Source organism: Herpailurus yagouaroundi, unplaced genomic scaffold (assembly GCF_014898765.1).
Source record: "Herpailurus yagouaroundi ecotype Mexico unplaced genomic scaffold, PumYag 28, whole genome shotgun sequence".
NCBI classification, from domain to species: domain Eukaryota; kingdom Metazoa; phylum Chordata; class Mammalia; order Carnivora; family Felidae; genus Herpailurus; species Herpailurus yagouaroundi.
In genome coordinates, this window is record NW_024412376.1 from 22,704,537 (window position 1) to 22,726,565 (window position 22,029).

A 22,029-nucleotide genomic window follows, 5' to 3' on the forward strand; every position below is an offset into this window, starting at 1 on the left:
TCTCAGTACTTTGAAGAATCTTTTTTTTTTTTTTTTTTTTTTTTTTTGAGAGAGAGAGCACGAGTGGGGGAGGAGCAGTGAGAGAGGGAGGCACAGAATAGGAAGCAGGTTCCAGGCTCTGAGCTGTCAGCACAGAGCCTGACGCGGAGCTCGAACTCATGAACTGCGAGATCCTGACCTGAGCCAAAGCCAGATGCTCAACGACTGAGCCACCCAGGTGCCCCATGTTTTCAGTACTTTGTACAGTGAGTGGTGCATTCTAGTGCTAACTGAATGTTTGTGGAGGGAAGAAGGGAATGAGGGAAATAAGCAGGGAAAGAAGAAAGGAATCCCATACATTAGGAGTCACTTTTCATTCCTTCCTTTCTTTCGAAACTCTTAATAACAACTAATATACTTTCTGTCTCTTTGGATTTGTTTTCTAGACATTTTATATAAATGAAAATATACAGTATGTAACTTTCTGTGTCTGGCTTTCACTTAGCATAGTGCTTTCAAGGTTCATCCATGTTATAACCTGTATTATAGGTTGTTTTTTGTTTGTTTTTGTTTGTTTTTAATGACTGAATATTTCATCAAATGGATGGGCAACATTATGTTTATCTATTGATCAATTGATAGATATTTTGAGTTGTTTTCACTTTGAGGATATTATGAGTAATGTTATAATAGTAATTTATAAGATTTTGTGTGAAAATGTTTTTTATTTCTCTTTGATATATATCTAGGAATACAATTGCTGGTTGTATGGTAGCAGTATGTTTAACTTTTTTGAGGAATTTTCCAAAGTGGTTACATAATTTGTATTCTCACTAGCAACGTCTGACAGAATTTCCCCACATCCTTCCCAAAACTTATTATATGGGACAGACAGTGTGTAAAGTGGTATCTTACTGTGGGTTTGGATGGCATATTCCTAATGACTGTTTGAGCATCTTTTCATGTGCCTGTTGGCAATTTCTATATCCTCACTAAACAAATATTTATTTATTCCCTTTGACTATATTTTTTATGAGTTGTCTTTTATTGTTAGTTGTAAAAGTTCTTTATATTATAGATACCAAATGCTTATCAGACACACAATTTGCAAGCATTTTCTCCCATTCTGTAAGTAGTATTTTCATTTTCTTGATCATTTCCTTTGAAGCACAAATGTTTTTAAATTTAATAAAGCCTAGTTAATCAAATATTTCCCTTTCCACTTGTATTTTTATAATTATATCTAAAATATAACTGTCAAATATAAGGTCATGATGATTTACTCCTATTTTTTTTCCTAAAATGTTACCGTTTTAGCTGTTACATTTTATTTTTAATTAATTGTTAATTACTTTTTGTGTATGATGTGAGCTAGGCAGCCAACTTCTCCTCCCTCTCTCTCCCCCTCCTTCTTCTTTGTTCCATGTGGATAAGCAGTTTTCCAAGCACGATTTGTTGATATCCATCTGTTTTATGGACTGTCCTGACACTCTTGTCAAAAATTTTATTATTATAAAATTGACCATGAATATAAGTTTGGCCTTTGGGGTCTGCATTCCATTGATCTCTCTATATGTTATATAAAATACATATTACCACACACCTTGATTATTGCAGATTTGAAGTAAGTTTTTAAATTGGAAGTGTGAGCTCTTTAACTTTGTTTTTCATTTCCAAGATTATTTTGGCTGTTCTGGGTCCCTTGGATTTCCATATGAATTTTAGGATTAGGTTTTCAATTTATACCCAAAGGGAAGCTAGAAACTTGAAAAGGATTACATAGAAACTTTAGATCAATTTGGATTGCATAGATACTGTAGATCAATATTAAATCTACCAATGGAAAAAAAAATGGAATTAACTTAAGTCAACCTGTAATTAATTTCAGTGACATTTTGTAATTTCCAGTGTGCAAGTTCTGTACTTCCTTTGCTAACTTTATTCCTATTTTATTCTCTTAAAAGCTATTACAAATATTTTAATTTCATTTTAAATTTTTTAATTGATAATATGAAGAAATAAAATTGATCTTTGTATATTAATGTTGTATCTTGCACTTTGCTAATCTTTTCATTTTTTATTTTAAATTTTTTAATGTTTATTTTTTGAGAGAGACAGACAGAGCGTGAGCGGGGGAGGAGCAGAGAGAGAGTGAGACACAGAATCTGAAGCAGGCTCCAGGCTCTGAGCTATCAGCACAGAGCCAGATGTGGGGCTCGAACCCATGGACCATGAGATCATGACCTGAGCCGAAGTCGGACACTAACGGACTGAGTCACCCAGGCACCCCTAATCTTTTCATTATTTTTAATAGATTTTTCTTTGGTGGGTTCCTGAGGATTTTCTATATAAAAGATTATGTCATTTGCAAATAGAGATAGGTTTATTTCTTCCTTTCCATTCTTGGGTGTCTTTTATGTCCTTGTTATACAGTGGACAAGGAAGTGTCAAGAACAGAAAGTTCACCTTATTCATAATCTCAGGAGAAAAGTTCTCATTTTTTAAGTCTTTCAGTCATTAAGCATAATTTTAACTGAGCTTTTTGTTATTGTTGTTTGCTTTTTTATAAATGGGCTTTACAAAGTGTAGGAAGTTCCTTCCTATTCTAGCTTGAGTTGTTTTGGCATACAAGGATATTGGGTTTTGTCATTTTTTTTTTTTCTGAATGTGTTGCAATTACCATGTGGTATGTCCTTTTTTATTATGATATATTGAATTGATTAATTTTCATTAATTGAACAAATTTTACATTTCTGGGATAAGTCCCACTTGGATATGCTATTTAATGATTTTTAAATGCTTATTAATTTGATTTGTATTTGTTGAGAATTTCTGCATCTATGTTTATAAGGGATATTGATAGGTAACTTTCATTTCTTGTAATGTCTTTACCTGATGTTGGCATCAGGGTAATATTGGTTTTACAGAATCCATTTGAAAATTGTTAATTCCTCCTTTTTTTTCTTTTAAGAAATTGTTTAAATCCTTGTTAGAACTCACCAGTGAAGTCATCTGGTTATGGGTAATTACTTAATTACAAATTAAATCTCTTTACATATTAAGTCCCAAACAGTTTTTATTGTTTCTTGAAATTTTTCAGTAGTTTTTTCTAGGGATTTATTTTTTCTGTTACCTAACATAACTAAAATTGTTGATGGTATTTCCTTATAATTCTTTTTATTTTGACAAGGTTGGTAGGACTATTCCCTCTCTCAGTTCTGATTTTAAAATTTCAGTCTTCTCTATTTTTTTCTTGTTTTGTCTACCTAATAGTATACTAATTATGTTAGTTTCTTCAAAAAACCAACTTTTGTGTTTGGTAAATATCTTTATTGTTCTTCAATATTCATGTATTTCCATTCCTTACTGTTTTTCATCTTGCTTGTGATGTCTTTAGTGTGACATCCTTTTTCTAGTTTCTTTTGGTAAAAGATTAAAATTTTGATTTGATATCTCTATCTTCTTTTTACTGATATGGAGAAGCAAAAACTGATAGAAAAGCACATTCATTTTAAATGAAGTATAAGATCATTTATCTTTGAGTTGAAATTAGGATTTTAATGAATAGAAGTATACAAAAATAGAAATTTTCTCAAGTATTTTTAGATGACTAAAGTAATTTGAGACTGTGTGTACTTCCCTTTGGATAACAGTTATGCCACGATAACTAAATAACCATTAAATTCACACAGAGGGCAAATTAGACATTACTTGTGTACCACGTCAGATCTCATTGTTCTCACCTTTGGTAAGACATTACTAAATGGTGTTTTTTCACCATTATCAGGGAGAGTCCAACTGGAGCACAAGGCAAAAGGAAATTATGCTCCTATTTAGATACTTATAAAAATATTCTCCCTTATCTTGAACTAAATAGAAAAAATTAATCTTCTACAATTAAGCACACACATACCCCATATATCAGGCCCCACATTGCCAAATCTGCTTTGCATACCACTTTCAGTCCTCCTATACCTGGCCCAACAGGGGTCTGGATGAGATGACCACATTGGCTGGGACTGCCTGGCTCACTGCAAGAATCTGCTCCCTTTGCACAACTCAGGATCACAAAACTGACAAAGAGCTTATCTTTTTTTCCATTTGAATATTTTGTCTGGGATCTTTGCATTAATTTTGATTTTTTGAAAAAGAATATTACATTAAAATGTTATTGTTAAAGTAATATTGTTTACCTTGACTGCTGAGTTTTTGGTGACCCCTTAAATTTAGCAATTGAGGCAAGAGCTGTCTTTTTAACCCTGATCCCATCCTTGCAGTATGTTATTCTGCATCCAGTCACTGCTGAAGCAGCCATCACTGAAAGGGCCCCAATAGATTGAGGTTAGCTCCACCAGACAGTGCCTAAGTTCATTCTTGTAAAGAACCCTTCTTTTATCCAACTCTGAGCTTTATCTTCTATTACTAACACCTGAAACACTGCAGACCCACCAGGCACCAAAACATGTGTAATCCAGAAATACAGAGTAAATCTTTGACTAATAATCATTTTTTCTCCCCCCTCCACCATCCACTCTTCTGCTCTGGCAGATGTATCTGAAATGCAGTGTTTCATATAACCTCTTGCACACAATCATCTAAAATTAAACAGCACCCTTTTGGTAGAATAAATTTGTATTAGCTGTCTTTCCTTGTCCGCTTCATGCCTTTTTTCCTCTCATGATGGAGGTTGTATTTCCTTATAAATTAGTAACAGATAAGTCTTGGTGTCAGACTATTTTCTGAACACCATCTAAGACAAAGGAATAATCAAACAATGCTTGCTAAGAACACCGTATATTTTGGAAAAGTTTTTTTTATATTATTTTAGGAAATATTATTTTAAAAAATGTAATTTTAACCGTGCAAATATATTGCATTTCCTATCATTGAGAAGTTTTTTACCAATAGAAATGATGTCAAAAATTCTAATTTTGAAAATGTAAAGAGATTCCATTTTTCCTCAAAACATAAACCCAACTCTTCACTAAGAATTTGCAGATAGTTTAAGAATATCTTGAATTTTGTTGATGGCCTAAATATACTTTTTATGGATATTATTGTATAAAATATTTCAAGATTATAGAAATGATTAAGGTATGAATACATGAAAGATCTAATACAATTCTGGATACAGGAAAGGCTGTTATAAGTTAACACATGAAAAATAAATTTTATTTGACAATTGTCACTTTGATATATTGCTAAAATATTAATCAATTAATATTACAGTAGTACATTTCACAATAGTAGGCTATAAAATGTAAACAGATAAATCTCAGCAATCACAAAATAATACTTAGAACTGAAGTGAAAAAGAAAAATAAAGACTAACAGGTGACAAATCATTATTTATTTATTTTTTTGACAGTTCCACTATTTTTATTTTTTTTATTATTTTTTTTATTTATATATGAAATTTATTGTCAAACTGGTTTCCATACAACACCCAGTGCTCATCCCAAAAGGTGCCCTCCTCAATACCCATCACCCACCCTCTCCTCCCTCCCACCCCCCCATCAACCCTCAGTTTGCTCTCAGTTCTCAACAGTCTCTTATGCTTTGGCTCTCTCCCACTCTAACCTCTTTTTTTTTTTTCCTTCCCCTCCCCCATGGGTTCCTGTTAAGTTTCTCAGGATCCACATAAGAGTGAAACCATATGGTATCTGTCTTTCTCTGTATGGCTTATTTCACTTAGCATCACACTCTCCAGTTCCATCCACGTTGCTACAAAAGGCCATATTTCATTTTTTCTCATTGCCACGTAGTATTCCATTGTGTATATAAACCACAATTTCTTCATCCATTCATCAGTTGATGGACATTTAGGCTCCTTCCATAATTTGGCTATTGTTGAGAGTGCTGCTATGAACATTGGGGTACAAGTGCCCCTATGCATCAGTACTCCTGTGTCCCTTGGATAAATTCCTAGCAGTGCTATTGCTGGGTCATAGGGTAGGTCTATTTTTAATTTTCTGAGGAACCTCCACACTGCTTTCCAGAGCGGCTGCACCAATTTGCATTCCCACCAACAGTGCAAGAGGGTTCCCGTTTCTCCACATCCTCTCCAGCATCTATAGTCTCCTGATTTGTTCATTTTGGCCACTCTGACTGGCGTGAGGTGATACCTGAGTGTGGTTTTGATTTGTATTTCCCTGATAAGGAGCGACGCTGAACATCTTTTCATGTGCCTGTTGGCCATCCGGATGTCTTCTTTAGAGATGTGTCTATTCATGTTTTCTGCCCATTTCTTCACTGGGTTATTTGCTTTTCGGGTGTGGAGTTTGGTGAGCTCTTTATAGATTTTGGATACTAGCCCTTTGTCCGATATGTCATTTGCAAATATCTTTTCCCATTCGGTTGGTTGCCTTTTAGTTTTGTTGGTTGTTTCCTTTGCTGTGCAGAAGCTTTTGATCTTCATAAGGTCCCAGTAATTCACTTTTGCTTTTAATTCCCTTGCCTTTGGGGATGTGTGGAGTAAGAGATTGCTACGGCTGAGGTCAGAGAGGTCTTTTCCTGCTTTCTCCTCTAAGGTTTTGATGGTTTCCTGTCTCACATTCAGGTCCTTTATCCATTTTGAGTTTATTTTTGTGAATGGTGTGAGAAAGTGGTCTAGTTTCAACCTTCTGCATGTTGCTGTCCAGTTCTCCCAGCACCATTTGTTAAAGAGACTGTCTTTTTTCCATTGGATGTTCTTTCCTGCTTTGTCAGAGATGAGTTGGCCATACGTTCGTGGGTCTAGTTCTGGGGTTTCTATTCTATTCCATTGGTCTATGTGTCTGTTTTTGTGCCAATACCATGCTGTCTTGATGATGACAGCTTTGTAGTAGAGGCTAAAGTCTGGGATTGGGATGCCTCCTGCTTTGGTCTTCTTCTTCAAAATTACTTTGGCTATTCGGGGCCTTTTGTGGTTCCATATGAATTTTAGGATTGCTTGTTCTAGTTTTGAGAAGAATGCTGGTGCAATTTTGATTGGGATTGCATTGAATGTGTAGATAGCTTTGGGTAGTATTGACATTTTGACAATATTTAGTCTTCCAATCCATGAGCAGGGAATGTCTTTCCATTTCTTTAAATCTTCTTCAATTACCTTCATAAGCTTTCTCTAGTTTTCAGCATACAGATCCTTTACATCTTTGGTTAGATTTATTCCTAGGTATTTCATGCTTCTTGGTGCAATTGTGAATGGGATCAGTTTCTTTATTTGTCTTTCTGTTGCTTCATTGTTAGTGTATAAGAATGCAACTGATTTCTGTACATTGATTTTGTATCCTGCAACTTTGCTGAATTCATGTATCAGTTCTAGCAGACTTTTGGTGGAGTCTATCGGATTTTCCATGTATAATATCATGTCATCTGCAAAAAGCGAAAGCTTGACTTCATCTTTGCCAATTTTGACGCCTTTGATTTCCTTTTGTTGTCTGATTGCTGATGCTAAAACTTCCAGCACTATGTTAAACAACAGCGGTGAGAGTGGGCATCCCTGTCGTGTTCCTGATCTCAGGGAAAAAGCTCTCAGTTTTTCCCCGTTGAGGATGATGTTAGCTGTGGGCTTTTCATAAATGGCTTTTATGATCTTTAAGTATGTTCCTTCTATCCCGACTTTCTCAAGGGTTTTTATTAAGAAAGGGTGCTGGATTTTGTCAAAGGCCTTTTCTGCATCAATTGACAGGATCATATGGTTTTTCTCTTTTTTTTTTGTTAATGTGATGTATCACGTTGATTGATTTGCGAATGTTGAACCAGCCCTGCATCCCAGGAATGAATCCCACTTGATCATGGTGAATAATTCTTTTTATATGCTGTTGAATTCGATTTGCTAGTATCCTATTGAGAATTTTGGCATCCATATTCATCAGGGATATTGGCCTGTAGTTCTCTTTTTTTACTGGGTCTCTGTCTGGTTTAGGAATCAAAGTAATACTGGCTTCATAGAATGAGTCTGGAAGTTTTCCTTCCCTTTCTATTTCTTGGAATAGCTTGAGAAGGATAGGTATTATCTCCGCTTTAAACGTCTGGTAGAACTCCCCTGGGAAGCCATCTGGTCCTGGACTCTTATTTGTTGGGAGATTTTTGATAACCGATTCAATTTCTTCGCTGGTGATGGGTCTGTTCAAGCTTTCTATTTCCTCCTGATTGAGTTTTGGAAGAGTGTGGGTGTTCAGGAATTTGTCCATTTCTTCCAGGTTGTCCAGTTTGTTGGCATATAATTTTTCATAGTATTCCCTGATAATTGTTTGTATCTCTGAGGGATTGGTTGTAATCATTCCATTTTCATTCATGATTTTATCTATTTGGGTCATCTCCCTTTTCTTTTTGAGAAGCCTGGCTAGAGGTTTGTCAAGTTTGTTTATTTTTTCAAAAAACCAACTCTTGGTTTTGTTGATCTGCTCTACAGTTTTTTTAGATTCTATATTGTTTATTTCTGCTCTGATCTTTATTATTTCTCTTCTTCTGCTGGGTTTAGGCTGCCTTTGCTGTTCTGCTTCTATTCCCTATAGGTGTGCTGTTAGATTTTGTATTTGGGATTTTTCTTGTTTCTTGAGATAGGCCTGGATTGCAATGTATTTTCCTCTCAGGACTGCCTTCGCTGCGTCCCAGAGCGTTTGGATTGTTGTATTTTCATTTTTGTTTGTTTCCATATATTTTTTAATTTCTTCTCGAATTGCCTGGTTGACCCACTCATTTGTTAGTAGGGTGTTCTTTAACCTCCATGCTTTTGGAGGTTTTCCAGACTTTTTTCTGTGGTTGATTTCAAGCTTCATAGCATTGTGGTCTGAAAGTATGCATGGTATGATTTCAATTCTTGTAAACTTATGAAGGGCTGTTTTGTGACCCAGTATATGATCTATCTTGGAGAATGTTCCATGTGCACTCGAGAAGAAAGTATATTCTGTTGCTTTGGGATGCAGAGTTCTAAATATATCTGTCAAGTCCATCTGATCCAATGTCTCATTCAGGGCCCTTGTTTCTTTATTGACCGTGTGTCTAGATGATCTATCCATTTCTGTAAGTGGGGTGTTAAAGTCCCCTGCAATGACCACGTTCTTATCAATAAGGTTGCTTATGTTTATGAGTAATTGTTTTATATATTTGGGCGCTCCGGTATTTGGCGCATAGACATTTATAATCGTTAGCTCTTCCTGATGGATAGACCCTGTCACTATTATATAATGTCCTTCTTCATCTCTTGTTACAGCCTTTAATTTAAAGTCTAGTTTGTCGGATATAAGTATGGCTACTCCAGCTTTCTTTTGGCTTCCAGTAGCATGATAAATAGTTCTCCATCCCCTCATTCTCAATCTAAAGGTGTCCTCAGGTCTAAAATGAGTCTCTTGGAGACAGCAAATACATGGGTCTTGTTTTTTTATCCATTCTGATACCCTATGTCTTTTGGTTGGCGCATTTAATCCATTTACATTCAGTGTTATTATAGAAAGATATGGGTTTAGAGTCATTGTGATGTCTGTATGTTTTATGCTTGTAGTGATGTCTCTGGTACTTTGTCTCACAGGGTCCCCCTTAGGATCTCTTGTAGGGCTGGTTTAGTGGTGACAAATTCCTTCAGTTTTTGTTTGTTTGGGAAGACCTTTATCTCTCCTTCTATTCTAAATGACAGGCTTGCTGGATAAAGGATTCTCGGCTGCATATTTTTTCTGTCTAGCACACTGAAAATCTCGTGCCAATTCTTTCTGGCCTGCCAAGTTTCAAAAGAGAGATCAGTCATGAGTCTTATAGGTATCCCTTTATATGTGAGGGCACGTTACCCCTTGCTGCTTTCAGAATTGTCTCTTTATCCTTGTATTTTGCCAGTTTCACTATGATATGTCGTGCAGAAGATCGATTCAAGTTACGTCTGAAGGGAGTTCTCTGTGCCTCTTGGATTTCAATGCCTTTTTCCTTCCCCACTTCAGGGAAGTTCTCAGCTATTATTTCTTCAAGTACCCCTTCAGCACCTTTCCCTCTCTCTTCCTCCTCTGGGATACCAATGATGCGTATATTATATCTTTTTAGTGTATCACTTAGTTCTCTAATTTTCCCCTCATACTCCTGGATTTTTTTATCTCTCTTTTTCTCAGCTTCCTCTTTTTCCATAACTTTATCTTCTAGTTCACCTATTCTCTCCTCTGCCTCTTCAGTCCGAGCCGTGGTGGTTTCCATTTTGTTATGCATTTCGTTTAAAGCGTTTTTCAGCTCCTCGTGACTGTTCCTTAGTCCCTTGATCTCTGTAGCAAGAGATTCTCTGCTGTCAGCTATACTGTTTTCAAGCCCAGCGATTAATTTTATGACTATTATTCTAAATTCACTTTCTGTTATATTATTTAAATCCTTTTTGATCAGCTCATTAGCTGTTGTTATTTCCTGGAGATTCTTCTGAGGGGAATTCTTCCGCTTGGTCATTTTGGATAGTCCCTGGCATGGTGAGACCTGCAGGGCACTTCTCCTGTGCTGTGGTGTATAACTGGAGTTGGTGGGTGTAGCCGCAGTCAGACCTGATGTCTGCCCCAGCCCACCGCTGGTGCCACAGTCAGACTGGTGCGTGCCTTCTCTTCCCCTCTCCTAGGGGCGGGATTCACTGTGGGGTGGGGTAGCCTGTCTGGGCTACTTGCATACTGCCAGGCTTGTGATGCTAGGGATCTGGCGTCTTAGCTGGGGTGGGTAGGCAAGGTGCACAGGGGCAGGAGCGGCAGGCTTCGCTTGCTTCTCCTTAGGTGATCCACTTCAGGAGGGGCCCTGTGGCAGCAGGAGGGAGTAGATCCGCTGCCGGAGGTTTGGCTCCACAGAAGCGCAGAGTTGGGTGTTTGCGCGGAGCGAGCAAGTTCCCTTGCAGGAACTGGTTCTCTTTGGGATTTTGACTGGGGGATGGGCGGGGGAGATGGCGCTGGAGAGCACCTTTGTTCCCCACCAAACTGAGCTCTGTCGTCAGGGAGCTCAGCAGCTCTCCTTCCCTTTGTCCTCCAGCCTTCCTGCTTTCTGAGCAGAGCTGTTAACTTATGACCTCCCAGCCGCTAAGTCGTGCTTGCTGTCGGAACACAGTCTGTCAGTCCCCTCTGCTTTTTGCAAGCCAGACTCGGGGGCTCTGCTTGGCCGGTGAGCCGCCCCTCCGCCCCGGCTCCCTCCCGCCAGTCCGTGGAGCGCGCACCACCTCGCCGCCCTTCCTACCCTCTTCTGTGGGCCTGTCATCTGTGCTTGGCTCCGGCGACTCCGTTCTGCTAATCCTCTGGTGGTTTTCTGGGTTATTTAGGCAGGTGTAGGTGGAATCTAAGTGATCGGCAGGAAGCGCGGTGAGCCCAGCTTCCTCCTACGCCGCCATCTTCCCTCTCCCCACTGCAATGGAGGCTGTGAAATGAGGCAGACATGTGCCAGCTAAAATTCAGGGCTTCCATTTTTCAACAGTTGCCCAGTTTGCAACAATGTGATTTAGGTTTTCAAAATATGTTATAAGTGTTAAATAATCCATTCTTCATACATTTGGCCATCCCAGAAATAGGAAGCCACAGTAATGAATGCAATCTGACATGCTTGTCTGAATATGATGCCTTCTCAGTACCAGCTGTGTCCCCATCACAACACTTGCAAATCGAAATCTTTACAAGCTCACAAGCTCTCGGAACCTCTGTCCTTTTGGGCTTCCATGGTGGCTTGTATCTAGACGTGATAGATTAAATCATTGACCATCATTGATTGATTCAACTTCCAACACCTCTCTACCCTCCTCCAGTTCAGGGGTCAAATCATTCTTTAAACTCCTAAGAAGTATTATAAATTATGTGGCAGGTAATTCCCAGGAGCAAATGATTGAGAAGACAAAGAAATCCACCTGGTGTATATGTGAAAGAGATTTATTGACTAATTTTAGAACATGTGCCACAGGATCAGGGCTCTGCAGGAGATTTTTCTTATCTTCTTATAACTTCTTGTTTTTGTGTCCCATTTATTGAAGTGTGTCATAGTTTTTATAACGTGTGGGCTAATTTTCTTTTTAAAACGTTATTTACAAACTTTCAAAGAGATAGTTTTTGTTATTTCCTGCATGCTATTTCTGAGAATTATGAATGCCTAGTTTATATCTACTAACTTGAGAAATAGTGCTTTCAATGCTATGTAATATATCCATAAGAAAAGACTTGTTGGTAAAAATTTGGTAGAAATGGTTATTTTTATTACAGTCCATTAATCCCAGTGAGAAAAATTAGAAAAGTCAAATAAGTTATAAAATTATATATTTAAAGGTAAAATATGCAAAAGGAACGTCTAAAGGGATTAAAATGCTTATAAGAATAGAAACTTCAGAGGGAAGCTAAAGATGTGCTACTGTACCTGGGGACCTAGATTGTCTCACTATGATCTGGAGTCTAAGAAACAAGGTCTGGCCCTCACAGAGGGATATTACTGGGAATCAGAGGAATCAGAAGATATTTGGTGGTTGCCCATGTTCAGGGTTATAGAATTGGAGAGTTAAATATCTGAGAAGTCTTAAACACATAATGTTTGAAGACATTTGCCATATATGAAACTATGTGGATAGAAAAAGTAAATAGCAAAACTGAAAAGCAGAGGATAATTCCTCCATGTTTTTCTTGGTAAGAAAATCAAACAATAACAAAAAGAATCTCTAGGTTTTCAGTTGAAACCCTGTTGGGCCATATATTAAGATCTGGGGCAAATTAGAGGTGAGTTTAATCTTCAAAAAAGCAACATGAGTCTCTAGTCAGATCAGCCTAATGGCTGATTGGACAAAACTGACCAGCACTTCCCCCATTATCTGCCTATAATGGAAAGGGTAACTCTTCCCTGATGAAAGATAATGTTGCCTGATTCCTGTACAGCTTTGCATTAATTATGCTCAGTATTAAATATAATGTGGTGTACTAACAGGTGGAGATAAATAATAACTAGTAATAAAATAATAAATAAAAGAACACCTGGTATGCTTCACATATGGAATACAGCAGACAAGGGTTTTAAATAACTAGGATTAATATGTTTAAGAAAATAGAGCATGAGACAAATAAAAATAAAACTGGAAATTAGGCTTCAAAAATGATAATACGTATATTTTAGGACTGAAAGGTAGAATAGAAATTAAGCACTAAATTGGTAGGTTTCATAGTTCAGACACACACAAAAAATGGTGAAGTAGAATGCAGTTCAATAGAAATTACTCAAACTAAGAGACAAAAGAAAATTAACTTGGAAAATGGAAAGGGCATAAGTGGCATGTATGGCAGTCAAATTACATGTGTAATTGGAACTTCAAAAGAGTAGAGAATGGGCCAAAAAGGAGTATTTGAAGAGGTATGACTGATAGTTTAACAAAAAGTATGAAAAGGCATGATCCTGTTGATTCAAATATCTAAGTGAAGTACAGACAGAATAAATGTAAAGAAACCAAAGTTAGGTATGTCATCTTTGAGTGTAGAAACTAGAAACAAAGAGAAAATATTAAAAAAATATATATTCATGGTGGGGGGTGGGGAACATTACCTTGAAAGGAGAAACAATGAGAGTAACCAATGGAAGCTAGAAAACACGAAATAGTATCTGCCATCATGCCCAACACAAAACGAAAAACTGTTATCCTAAAGTCCTAAACCCAGTGAGAATATTCTCTAGAAATGAAATGAAATGAATTATTAAAACAGTGACTAAAAGAATATATCACACCTATAACTGTGTTAGAAAATATTAAAGAGTTCTTTAGGGAGAAGGAGAATGATCCCAGAGGGAAACACAGAAATAAAGAACATAGCATGGTTAAAAATAGAAGAAATTTTTAAAAACTGACATTCTCTGAAAATACTAGCCAAAGAAGAACTAGGATAAGCCTTACAAACACCAGGCACTGCTTTTCAGGAAAGGAGCTTTATCAGAGATAAAGAGGGATATGTTGTAAAGATAAAGGTATCAAAACACTAGGACAATGTCATATTTCTAAATTTTTATATAATAAATAATTTCCATTGGTAAGCACTATGTCTATCTAAATAGCTGATAAAGTAGGCAGAAACAATTTTCAGTAAGGATTTAGAAATTCTGAATGGCATAATTAAGCTCAGCCTTAGAAGGTATAGATATAAAAGCACCTGACAATGACAGAATTTACATTCTTTCGAATGCACATAAAACATTTACTGAAAGTGACCATCAAAGAATCTAGCCACAATAATTTTTAAAGAATTGGAATTATTTAGGGTATGTATCCTGACCTCAGTTGCTTTAAGTTAGAAATTAATGAATGATAACTAGATAATCCATCTGTGCCTGGAAATTAATTAAACTACTTGTAACTAATACAGGAGCTGAAGAAAATAAATACAAAAGAAAATATTAAAAAATTAAATAATGAAAATGAAATATATGGAATTCAACAAAATACACTTAAAGGGAATTGTAGAGCATTTAAATTACATATTTGAGAAGAAATTGGATAGTAATTATCTATGTTCATATTTTAAGCACATAGGAAAAAATGGCATATCAATCTCCCCAAGAAACAAAAATAGAAACATTATCAGAAGAAGGGCCATAGTTGATGAAAAAAAGTAAATATATAGTAAAATAAATCAACAATGATAAAAACTATGTAATGAAAATATTAGTATCATTCTAAAATAAAACAAATCTAGGGGTGCCTGGGTGGCTCAGGCGATTAAACATCCAACTCTTGATTTCAGCTTATGTCATGATCTCACAGTTTGTGAGTTTAAGCCCCATGTCAGGCTCTGCATGTCAGCTTGGGATTCTCTCTCACCCTCATTCTCTGCCCCTCCCCTGCTCATGTACTCTCTCTCCCTCTCTCAAAATAAACATTAAAAAATTAAAACAAAATAAATCTAGCTATTCTGATTACAGAAAATAAATATAGGAAACACACATTACTATTATCAGTAAAAAAAATCACTACAGTTCTAAGATATTTTAATATTTTGAAAAAAATTAGTTTAATTAGAAGACATAAAAACATTTCTCAATAATTGTAGCTTGATATAAATCTGACAAAAAATAAACTCTGAATATTGCTATTAAAATATTTAACCATTTACAAAATATATTTCCACAAGGAAAATCTCAGATATGAATGACTTTAGCTGTGACCTTTCCAAACCTCACACAGAAATTATTGAAATTATATATAAATGAAACCATTATGGTTATATATGTAACAAATTCGTTTTCTTGAATATCTGCCAATGTGAAAATTGACTTTTGGAAGAGCGGATAGAAGACATTTGAGGATAGTGTGCATCAGCAATATTTAATTGATGGAAGAGTTCTTTGAACCCCTGAGGTTAGATGTGGAGGGATTTTAAGAGGGTGCCCTCCCTCCACAATCCTTCTCTCTTAGTTGGATAACCTCGTTCAATTGCCTAGGTGTCACGATAAGATGGGTGTGAAGGTGGGTGGATGAAAATTCGAACGACGGTGATGATCTGGCAAACAATGGTCAGACTTTTACAAAAACCCTTCCTTGCCTGGTCACTCTGGTTCAATTAATCATATGTGATTTATGAATAAGTGTTTACAAGAAATAAAAGCAAAAAAGGACATAATTTATTTTCAATGACAAAGTAGATTGGATTTCTCACAGCTCGCTCTCACCATCTATGTTACCTAGCTCTGGCTTCTACAGGATTAAGTGGGGTTCACAGACCCTAGACCTTCCTGCAGCAACCAAAAAATTTAATGTTGAGAATCCTGTCAGGTTGATCTATTTCTGATATCATTTTCCCTTTCAGATCCTTTTTTGGCTTCTGGCCTTGGAGAGGTTTGAATGTCCTGACAGATAAATGAAGCAATTTCAGCATTTTTGAGTCTAGGCTTTTGATCAGTTCACAAAGGAGATAAAATGTCTTTCTGACAGAATATCACCATGAAAGGCAGGTTAGACAAAATCTTACAGAAAGGGACATAGGGATACTGAGAGCAGAAAGACAAACTATTTTCTTACACTTCACCAAAGACCAGTCCTGCATGCTAGGAGAAATATAAACCCAAAAGCTGGTCATGTAAATATTGGTTTTTATTTTCCTTTATGTGAGTATGTTAACTGTATGAGCTACCTAGACAAGTTGATCTAAAGGAAAAAAAAAAAAAAGGACAGAAGAATAGAGGATTAAACATAATATAAAAATCAAGTATTTTAGTGATAAAACCCAACAGTCATTCATTCTTTTATCCCTTCTTCCATCCTGTCTGAGGATGTAAAACCTCTGAAATGTTATTTTGCATGTATCAATATAGCTTTACCTTAAAAATGTTAATTGTTTTTTCTACACTTATTCAGAAAAATAGGCATGTGAAATTTCATTGTCTTACACTTCTGATTGAAATTAGAACCATGCAGAGAATTAACTAATTTCTATAGAACTTACACACAATGAATGGAACCCATTCACTTATTCAAACTTATACCGAATATAGTATAATAGACAGTATTCCAGGCTATGGAGAGAAGCCGGCAAACAGAATATGACTCTTTATGCACAAGAGAGCTTACAGTAGAGGGGGATTTGTTGGTCAGGGATGGGTTGTACGTGAATAGTGGTAGCACTGGGAGAGTCTCTTTTTCCTTGACGACAAAGTTACCTGAGAAGTGAGGTGAGGGAATAAAAGAGTATGAGTTTTATTATTGAACAAAACTGTATTTGATCCCATTCTCTGCCATTAATTTTCTGTGTAAATATGGGGAAAGTTATTTGTCACCTACGAAAATATGTGATGATAATATCCACTATGTAGAATTGTAATGATTTTAGAAAACTTATGTGAAATTACTGACATGGAGTTAGCACCAATAAAGAGAAGTCATTAGTCACTAATTTCAGTATTTCTGCAGCTGGGTATCAATGATATCTAACATTGAGCACCCTCTATCTTTTATACAATGATCCTTGAGGAAAATGCTAAGTTATTTATATCTTTTATATAAAAAACACTGCCATTATTCCCAAATTTCTTGGGCTATCACTATTAGAGAATCAGAAATACAAATTTGAGGAGTGCCTGGGTGGGTCAGTTGGTTGAACATCTGACTCTTGATTTTAGCTCAGGTCATGATCCCAGGGTCTTGGGGTCAAGCCCTGCATCAGGCTCTGCACTGAGTGCGGAGCCTGCTTGATTCTCTCTCTCTCTCTCTCTCTCTCTCTCTCTCTCTCTCTCTCTCTCTTTCTGCCCCTCTCACCCCCTGGCTCACTCTCTCTAAAATAAAACTTTAAAAAATAAAAAGAAATATAACCTTTAAAGTTATCAAGGTATCTTAACATTTTATTTTACTTTTTGTCTTACATTTTCATGTATAGACAATGAAAAGCAGTCAAATTTCTTAATAATAGAGAATAAAATACAAGTGTCCATGACATACTCTCCTGTATGGATTATAACCAGTAGAAAACATTATATTTGGTATGGAATAGAATACATCTATGTGAATAGGGTATAGCTACATGTGAGGATTATATTTATGATATGAATTTAATGAGTTTTATATTCTAATTATTTTAATTGACTAGTTATTCTCATTTTATACTTTGATTTAAATTTCCAACACAGATGAAGTAGATTGTGATTTCTATTTCATTTTGGAACAATGAATGCCAAAATTCTATTAATCCATATACCAAATAAACTGTATTACTTTGGACTTACACAGCTTGGGACTAAATATTACACAAACTTGACTTGATTGTTAATCTCTGTCCTGCTGAGTATTAAGATCATGAAGTTGTACTTTGCTTGATGAGAGTCTTTGACTAAAAAGAAACAGCATGGCTTTTCCTATCAAACACAGATGTATTAGTTTATTATTGCTGCTGTAACAAATTACCATCAACTGTGAGTCTTCAAGCAACACAAATTTATTATCTTACAGTTAGAATCCCCAAACCAACATGTTTGCAGGGCTTTGTTCCTTCTAAAGGCTCTAGGGAAAAACCTGTTTCTTTGCCTTTTCCTGAATTTCTTGGGTCATGACTTCTTCCTCTATCTTCAGAGGCAGCAGTATAACATCTTCACACACCCCTGCCTCAACCTCTTTTTCCTTTATTACATCTCCTTCTATAATTCTAACTTTTCTGCCTCCCTCTTGCAAAGACCTTTGTACTTATGTTTTGGCCCCAAGATGATCCAAAATAATTTTTAATGTAATAATATTTGCAAAGTCTCTTTTGCCATGTAAAGTAATAATGTTAATTCTGGGGATTCAGGCATGGGCATTTCTGGGGGAGGGGGACATTTTTCTGTCTACCACATCGGGAGACAAGGAGTGGGGCTGTGATGCGGCCTTCCTGAAATGGTTCCAGGGCATAGTTCCCCAATTCACCTGGAACAGTCCTGGGACTTGAACAACCACTACAGGGAAGTTTTCCAAGATTGATGTGTTACTGTGGCAAATAAAACATGGTATTGAAGGAACATATCTAACACTGTATTATTTTAAAGTAATCTTAAATATTATTTTCATCTAATTCTGAAAAAAAATCTTATTCAGTACCATGAATTTTCTCCGTTTTTGAAAAAAAAAAGGTAGTTGCTTAAAATTTCTTTCAAAAGATCATTCTGATATTAATAGGATTTTAATAGACAACATATTCTGTCCATAAATGTTTCTCCTTTGTGGTTTTGTAAATCCCCTTCCTGTGAATATCTAATACTCTTCCTGTGAATATCTAATATTAAACAAAGTGAAAAGAACTTTAGATTACCAAGCTAGAAATGTTATGTGTACAACCATGGAATAATGATGAATCTGCTGATTACAAAACTTTAAGGAATTTATTTTTTGATTCAGCATGAAGGAAGTGGTAGGAAATAAAGCTAGAAATTTAAAATGAAGTTAGTTAACCCACTGGAATTTAGGTTGTGATTCCATGCCGCAATGGTAAAGCAATATGACAGACTTCATTTGGGATTTATATTGCTGCCATATATACTTATATATATTTTAAAATATGTTTTTTAAAAAAAAAGGAGGGTTGGAAAAACATGTCTGTGATCAGAGAGAACACTTGATAATAAGAGGAAGTGGGGCAGAAGATTAGTCTGAGGGTAAAGTAGTGCAGAAAGTGAGACAATTGGAAATGGTTCTTTTGTTTGTTTGTTTGTTTGTTTGTTTCTTTGTTTGTTTTTGAGAGAGAGAGAGCACACACCAGCAGGGGAAGGGCAGAGAGAAAATCCCAAGCTGCCTCTGCACTCTTAGAGAGGAGCTACCTCACAAACCATGAGATCATGACCTGAGCTGAAATCAAGTCGGACCCTTAACCAACTGAGCCACACATGCACTCCTACAGTGGTTCTTTATAGAGAGATTTGCAACCACCAAGTGTTATGTCTCCAGATTTGTTGAACAATGTTATCTTCAGCTAGCACTTCATTATTTTGGCAATTTGGCTATCACTGTGACTATGATGTAGGCTTCTACATCATTATAAGCTAGCTCATCAGCTAAGTTACAACCCAGACTGTCATCCTCAATATCACTTTATGCATTGTCTCCTATAGCATTAAACTTAATGCTACCTATGGAATTCATCTTTAGCAGACTGTTCATTTTTGTCATTATACTGTTTTATTTTTGGACACCCTCAATTTTTTTTTAAGTATAGACATCTAGCACCTTATACCATTCATTTTTTCCCCTCATTTCTTCAATTCATCTGTTTTGCTTAAACTCTTTCAATGGCCTTACAGAGAAGAGCAACTATTCTTCTGCTGGTTCGCTTCCACTATTTTATTAAGTAATTTCAAATTAGTTAGATTCTCAAAAACAGCATGTTGTCACCCACATTTGTCATCTGTACCTTTTAAGAATCCTACCAGTGCTTGAATGCCCTTGGCCCCTTATCATTATGACAAACTAAAAGCATCTGTCAAGACTTATTTAGGGGCACCTGGGTGGCTCAGTCGGTTATACATCCAACTCTTGATCTCGGCTCAGGTCATGATCTCACGGTTCATGAGTTTGAGCCCCACATAGGGCTGTGTGCCTATGGTTCAGAGCCTGCTTGGGATTCTCTCTTTCTCCTTCTTTCTACCCCTCCCCTGCTTATGTTCTCTTTCTTTCTCTCTCTTTCTCTAAATAAACATTAAAAAAAAAGATTTATTTCCCTTTTCTAAAAAGTTGCCTTTAATGTACCAACACCAAATTAATTGCTTCCAGTAATTTAACCATTGTGCGCATTTGAGAACTTGCTTATGGCTTTTATCAGAGGAAAAATTTACTTACACCCTATTCTCCCTATTTCACTGCAAACGCTTTGAGGACAGTGACTGTCATTTTTGTATCTCTATTTTCAGAATGGTGCCTACTTGACAGGAGGCATTTAGGTAAGAAATTGATTATTGTTTTTGAAATTAGTAGAAATTAATGAAATGTAGTCAGAGGCCAATAATTGAAAAGAGCTTATAATAACTAAGATCACAAACCTACCCTGAAAGATTTTAATAAGTTAGTTGCAAAGTACAATTTTTAGAGGTACCAAGAGCTATCCTTTCCTGGTAGTATCTTTTATTGGTCACTCTAGTCCAAGACGTCATTTTAATATTAGTAACCACTTGGGTGAAAACATGTAACTCCTCTTTAAAAAGTTAATGTTTGGGGCGCCTGGGTGGCGCAGTCGGTTAAGCGTCCGACTTCAGCCAGGTCACGATCTTGCGGTCCGTGAGTTCGAGCCCCGCGTCGGGCTCTGGGCTGATGGCTCGGAGCCTGGAGCCTGTTTCCGATTCTATGTCTCCCTCTCTCTCTGCCCCTCCCCCGTTCATGCTCTGTCTCTCTGTCCCAAAAATAAATAAACGTTGAAAAAAAATATTTTAAAAAGTTAATGTTTGAGGGTGCCTGGGTGGCTCACTCAGTTCAGCATCCAACTCTTGATTATGACTCAGATCATGATCTGATCATTTCTGAGCTTGAGCCCTGTGTAGGGCTCTGCTCTGACAGAGTGGACCCTGCTTGGGATTTTGACTCTCTCTCTCTCTTTCTCTTTCTCTCTCTGTCTCTCTTTCAAAATAAATAAACATTAAAAAAAGTTTATGTTTGCTTATATTAATGTTACACATTTATGTTTTAGAGTAGCCTGAAAAAAGCTAGACAGCCACTAGTTGTCCTGGTTTCATATGACATTAGATTGAGTAAGACAAGAAAAGTCTGGAGTTAGAGAAGTCAGATTCTCATGTGATAAATAGTAGGGAGCCATGATCACAACAGCATAATATTAAGATAGGTACATGGAGGAAAAAACATGGGGGTCAAAGGGAATTATGAAAATAGTCATCATCCCTTGAATATTTACTTGGTGCCATATATTAACTCATTTAAATGCTAAATCAAATATCAAATTATTTCACACAGTAGATATTATTCCAATTGTTAAACAACAAAAATTCACCTGAGTAAACTTTAAGGATCTAATTGATTTTGTTAATCAATTTACGAATTGTGCAGCATCCCATCTGGCAAGTAGAAGGGAACTCTGAGGAGTTATACAAAATGGATGCAGTTAATAGGGAGAAATGTGGAGGGACAATTAGCAAAAAACAAAAATAAAAACAAAAACAAAAACAAAAAAGAAAGGATTGTTGTCAGGTAAGGTCACCTTCTCTTTTTTTTTTTTAATTTTTTTTTCAATGTTTATTTATTTTTTGGGGATAGAGAGAGACAGAGCATGAACGGGGGAGGGGCAGAGAGAGAGGGAGACACAGAACTGGAAACAGGCTCCAGGCTCTGAGCCATCAGCCCAGAGCCTGACGCGGGGCTCGAACTCACGGACCGCGAGATCGTGACCTGGCTGAAGTCGGACGCTTAACCGACTGCGCCACCCAGGCGCCCCAGGTCACCTTCTCTTAAAGAGAAGAGCAAGAGGTCTTACTAGGTGGATTACCTAATCTTTCTTAGGGCATAAGGAGGGCTCATGTGACAGATTTCCTTATTGCTACTGACCAGAAAATTCCTGACTGACTGGATAAGACCATATCTCTAGGGGAGTTTGAAAGTACAATCAGGTTAGGTATAAAGCCTGGTTCAGTGACTTGGCCTAGCATACATGACTCCATTTGGGG